We start from the raw sequence: 6,354 nt of genomic DNA, 5'->3' as shown, positions 1-6,354 counted from the left end.
GCTCCTGGTCCACTTTCATGTTCTGCCCTGTACACCTGGCTCTGCCTTCTAGATAGTAGTAGCAGAATTAGTGAAAGTATTAAAGTCTTTGATCTCTCCGAGAACTACATAGAAGAAATAATGATGTAAGCTGTCCCCTCTCTCCACCTTGGCTACCAAATAGGGAAGGGACCCCTGTCTGGTAGACACGTGACTCGCGTGACCTTACCTATCGTTGGAGATGACCCACATTCCTTACCCTCTTGCCTTGTATACGGTAAATAACAGTGCGGCCAGGCATTAGGGGCCACTACCGGCCTCCGTGCCTTGGTGGTAGTGGTCCCCCGGGCCCAGCTGTCTTTTCTTCTATCTCTTTGTCTTGTGTCTTTATTTCTATGATCTCTCGTCTCCATACACGAAGAGAAAAACCCACAGGCCCTGTAGGACTGGACCCTACAGAGACAGAAAGTAGAATGGTAGCTTCCCAGGGCTATGGGAATGGGGAAATTGGGAGTTATTGTTGAATGAATATAGAATTTCAGTTTTGCCAGTTGAAAAGAGCTCTGGAGATGAATTGTGGTGATATTTGCACAACAATATGAAGGGACTTAGTATGACTAAACTGTACACTAAAAGATGGTTAAGATAGAAAATTGTAGTTTATATGTGTTTTTCCACAATTTTTAAAAAATGAAAAGAAAAAAAGAATCAGATCCAATTTTGACTTTTGGACTGTGCTATTTCTACTTCTATGGTAAAGAGAATGGTACTCCTGCCTTAGCAGATTTCAGACATGTTTAGAGAAGATTTTTACTCATCTTTGTACCACGTGCAGTTAATAATGAATAAATAATATTCATTCAACAGAAAGTTATTAAACAGTTTCTAATTTACTTGACACTGTGCTGTGATGAATAAGACATATCTTCTGAGATATTTGCAACAGAAAATGTTTTTTTTTGTAATTTTTATTAAATTGGTTGTATTGATGCCCATTTATTTTGTAATTTTTATTAAATTGGTTGTATTGATGCCCATTTATTTTGTTATATTTTTTAACTCAAGGAAGTGTTGTTTTACTTTATTTTAGTTTGCACTTTTGGTTGTTGCTTTTGATTCATTTAGTTTTTGTTGTTGTTGTTGTTCCAGGACAGCCATGTGTGTTGTCTCTGCCATACACTTTCCATCTTTGTATTCATTATTCTAATCAGTTTTTTAATCTTCCTATATTGAGGAAACTGAAATTGTATCATTTGTTCCTAATCTTCTACAGCATCAGTGCTGCACTTCAGTGCCTCCAATGCTAATTTATCCATTTCCTAGTAGTCTTTTGTTATTTGTGTACTTTACCCACACACACATTTTTCCTTTTATCTTGTTATACTTTTTCTTCTTTTGGATTTCAAATTTTTTAAACCATGTGTACTCATAATTCTTAAAATTCATATTAGGTCATATTATTTTAGTAACCTTTCCAATCATGTTCTTTTTCCTGATCTATATGATTCCCCATTAGCCTTAATTTCTTTGTGTTTTCTCTTTCCTCCACTTCATACAAGTGAGAGCTATCTGGGCTTGATTTCTGTAAAGAGGCTGTGACCTTTTTTGGCCCCTTTTTATGTCTATTTCTGTGAAAATCAAATTCCTTAAGAGCTCTACAGCTTAAGGGAAAATTCATGTGCTCAGGCACCTCTTTTGATTCCCACTTTATAGGTGATAAAACTAAGTCACTAAAAAACTTTCCCAAGGTTACACAACTGGTAAGCAGTAGCAGTGAAGTCAGCAGTGAAACCCAGGCAATCTGTCTTCAGAGTCCATGACATAAACCACTGTGTCAAATACTTCCTGGTGCCTTTTCTTTTAACTTTTATCAATGTATACTATAATCAGAGAAGAACACATACATCATAAGTTTACAGCTTGATAAATATTTACAAACACAGCATAACTATACAGTCAGCTTCCAGAATATTACCAATTCCCAGTCTCTACCATGCCCCTGAGATTTACCATTGTTCTACTTCTTTAATAGAAAAAAAATAGTTTCACCTGTTTTTGTACTTTTATACAAATAGAAATAACAGTATTTATTGTGCCTGGTTTCTTTCTTAAACATTATGTTAAGTATATCCATTCAATAATTCCTTTGCTATAAAGTAATGGCATTGTAGGAATATCCTCAGTATGTATTAATATAGTCATTGTAATGCTGATGGACATATGGGTAGTTTCTATTTGTTTTTGTTTTTTGGAGGGAAGGGGCTATAAAAATATTGCATTTTAGTTAACATTTCAGATGTGCATATGTCTAAGGGTGGACTTTCTGAGTCTTAGGATAGTCCATTGTTCAGCTCTGTTAAATCATCCCGAATAATGTTCCAATGTGGCAGTGCCAGTTTAACTCAGCTACAGTGTGTATAAAGCCTTTGGTTTATTCACACTCTCAGCTGGTGTTTTATAATCAATAGCTGGTGTTTATCTTTTCAAGTAAATCAGGTTTAATATGTGTTTCCATTATATCTAAAGAACTTAACATCTTTTCACATATTTATTAACTATCTTGGGATTCTCTTTCTTTTTTTCTTCTATTCTTGGGACAGGGTCTTGCTCTGTCACCCAGGTTGGAGAGCAGCGGTGTGATCATAGCTCACTGTAGCCTTGACCTCCAGGGCTCAAATAATCCTCCCACCTCAGCCTCCTGAGTAGCTGGAGCTACAGGCATGCACCACCAAATTTGGCTAACTTTTTATTTTTATTTTTTGTAAAGACGGGGTCTCGCTATGTTGCCCAGGCTTGTCTTGAACTCCTGGACTCCAGCAATCCTTTCATCTAAGCATCCCAAAGTGCTAGGGTTACAGGCATGAACCACTGGCCCTGGCCACATTTTGATATCTGCTTCTTGTGAAGAGCCAAGACTTGTCCGTTTTTCACTTGGGTTCTGTGACCTTTTCTTATTGAGTTGTAGATGTTCTTAACGTTTTCTGGATGTAGTGCCTTTGTCATTTAAGGATGGTGCAAACATAATTGCAGTTTTTGCCATTGAAAGTCATACAAAAATGTAATTACTTTTGCACCAACTTAATGTTTTTGTCACTATGTTCTGCTAGCCTATAGTTTCCCTTTTCACTCTTATTAGTGTCTTGTGAGGACAATATATTTTTTTCATTTTAGTAAATTTTTCTTCTTCAGTTTTTCTTGTTACAGATTTTAGGTACTCTTATCTTTGTTTATGTATATCAAAATGATATCCTCCATTATTTTTCTATAAATGTTTTTACTGCCTTTCCATTCATTTTTAAATTTGACCGTCTTTTTGAAACTGATTTTGTGTATGAAGTGAAATAAGGATCTAGATATATTTTATATCAAATATATACCTAATGGAGATCTTTTCCTCATTATACTACAGTTCATCTTCTCCATGACTCTCGGTGGAGTTACAGGTGTAGCTGCTTTCTAGATTCTGTGTCCTTGGTTGTTACCTATCCTTGGGCCAACATTATGACATATTTACCACAGATTTGGAGTACTATTGCTGTTTGATCCTGTACGTTCTTCAGCTTTCTTCTTTTGCTCCTTCAACCTTGCCTTTGGTTATCTTGGATTATTAAATTTATATCTGAATTTTAGAATTAACTTGTTAATTTCTACAGTGACTAATGCATGCACACACACAAACAAACTACTGGTATGTACTGAATTTACAGATTAATTCAGGGAGAAACTGTGTCTGTACAAATGGAATCATTTAAGCCATAAACATTTTGTAGCCCTCCATTTCATGTGTTTCCTTTGTGTTTTCAAGGTTCTTTCAATAATATTTTTAGGATTTTTTTGTTTTAACATAGAACTATTATATACCTTATGAAATATATATATATATTACATATTTCTAGATGTTTGATGATTTTTAATGCTTTTGGAAATCACAGCATTTACAATTTCTTTGATGCTGTTATAAAGAGTGCCATTTATAACTTCATTTTCTAGTTATGTATTTAGAGTCAGGTGTGAAATATTTAGTTAACCATGTATTCAGTGACTTTGACAAATAGACCAATTAATATTAATACTTTGCCTGCAGATTACTTTAGGTTTCCTAGATAAGGAATCTTCTACCATAGTGTGGTAATTGTAATTTCAAATTGTAATTTCATTTCACTTTTTTTCCTACTTAGTAGAGTATTATTATTTTCTTGTTTTTTTCACTTGTTGGCACCTCTAGTACAATATTTTTAAAAAGAAAATTGAGATAGATAGTAGACATTTTTTTCTGTTTACTACTCTCAAGGGAGTTCAATATTCCAATATTGTGAGTGATCACAGATCACATGTAAAGTGGTGGAACCTGGACCTGGTTGTATGTGTCTAAGGATGGGAGTCTATTGTTTAATTCTGTCTTCTTTCCTACCACTTAGCTTCTGCTTGGTCTCCATCTCATTTTTGGCCAATCACCCTCTGGCTGTGCCATGAACACTTTCAGCATTGGTAGTCATTCAATTCTTTTTCTCTGCAATGAAGTCACCAAGCTGGCTTCTATGGAAGGACTCTGAGGGTATTTCCTTTCAAGAGGATGGATACCCAGTATGACGGTCTCCAGGTCAAATTGAAAATTTGTTCCTAGAAAAAGTGATGCCCAAGACACAACATATACTCTTTCTAAGGTCTGGCAGCCCTCCCAGGGTCCACCAGAGTAATACCCTTATACCCAAACACACTTTCTCACCCAGGGCCACCCAGCCCTATGTCCTCCACTGCTTTGAGTTTCCTGGGGCCTTCTCTTCAGATGGTGTGAAATTTATGTTTTGAGAGTTTCCCAGCTTCCTGGCTTTCAGGGTATCTTCTGTTTTTTTTATTATTTGAGCAAGAATGACATCTTCAGCCTTAATTATTTCCCTAGACTCTGGCTTCTGAAGGGATTTCTATCTTCAACTCCCACATATTTTTTTTTTTCTGAGTCCTTGAAATAGTCTGTCCTAGAATCATCTGATCTACTGTACAACGTCTTTAGGTCTAGTTTTTGCCTTATTCAAGCCAACAGTTCCTCTCCTTAATAGAATTAATGTAAAATGTGAAAATGAAAAGGAAAATACTTTGTAACATCTATATGACTTACGTTCTGAGAAGAGGAAAAACAGCTAGCAATTTTTAAAATTCCACTTCTTCATAGTTTCTCATTGTTTAGCTCAGAATGCGAAGCAGCAAGATCTCTTAAGTGTGGTAATTAATACTCAATGTGTGATGTCTCATTTTATTCAATTTATGCTTAGTATGCCCTGCCAAAATGCAATAAAAAGAAAATTAAAATAGCCAAGAAGGCATAAATTATTAAAACTTTTTTCCCCCTGAAGAGTAATTTTCAATAATATTCAGTGAGTACAATGTCATCCAGGGCATTTGGAAATTATACATTTTATTATTAACAAATATTTTGGCTAAGGCTCATTACATGAGCAGAAGTAAAGTAAGTTGTATGTAGCTTTCTTTGAGTGTAAGTAGATAAGTGCATAAGGATGGGCGTTGGATGCCCTTCATCTGTCGATCTCATCATGCAAGAAATCTTAGTTGATGAGAGTTTCTGGGAGAATATGTGAGAATCAGTGCGGTGCTGGTAGAGACAAGGCACCACACCTGCCCTCACACTCAAGCAGCCTTTGTTCAGAGTGGGCCTGTAGGTAGCATTCAAGGAGGAGAACCAGTGGTCTCAGGCCTCCACTTCATTCAATATCCTAGAAGGAAATAATTGAAAAGTGAATTAATTTTCTATTCCTGAAAATGTGCTCTTCTGGGTATCCTTGTCAATATCATGGCCTCAGTATTGATGGCTTTTAGATATATTTTGTGTGTGCAACCTCACTTTCCTATGGAGAGGGAAGCAACACAGTCTAGAATTCACTAGCATGAAAATAGGAACAGTAGGGAGCATAGGCAGAGAACAGTGGGAATCCATATGCTTTTCAAGATTTTTAAAGATATGGAGGATAGCTCTCTGTATCTGAAGTGCTGAAGAAAAAGAGGTGCTGGCCTCTGCAGAGATCAGATGGTAGGAAAGGAAAAAAGGACAGCTGATATTTTCATACAGTGGGAATTTGCAAAGTACATAAGGGACGGGGAGAAATTGTGATCTCATCCTATCCAAGTCTGGGAGATTCTAAACTAAAAATGGATTTTGACTTCTGTACATCTATCTTATGCCTGCAATTTGGACGGGCACAGAAGGGAGTAGTTGACATGAAATGAATAGGATTAGCCCAGTGATTTTTATTTAGTTTCAGAGAAGAAACACAGTTTCTCACTGTGTAAGAAAGAGCTCCTTGACCATTAGCTTTGTATCCCACAACTCCACTTTCATACTTAAAGACTATCACAGCCAAG

This window comes from Pongo pygmaeus, chromosome 8 (genome assembly GCF_028885625.2).
Source record: "Pongo pygmaeus isolate AG05252 chromosome 8, NHGRI_mPonPyg2-v2.0_pri, whole genome shotgun sequence".
In the NCBI taxonomy this organism is placed as follows: domain Eukaryota; kingdom Metazoa; phylum Chordata; class Mammalia; order Primates; family Hominidae; genus Pongo; species Pongo pygmaeus.
The sequence above is the reverse complement of the archived record's forward strand: the minus strand, read 5'-3'. Positions refer to the sequence as shown.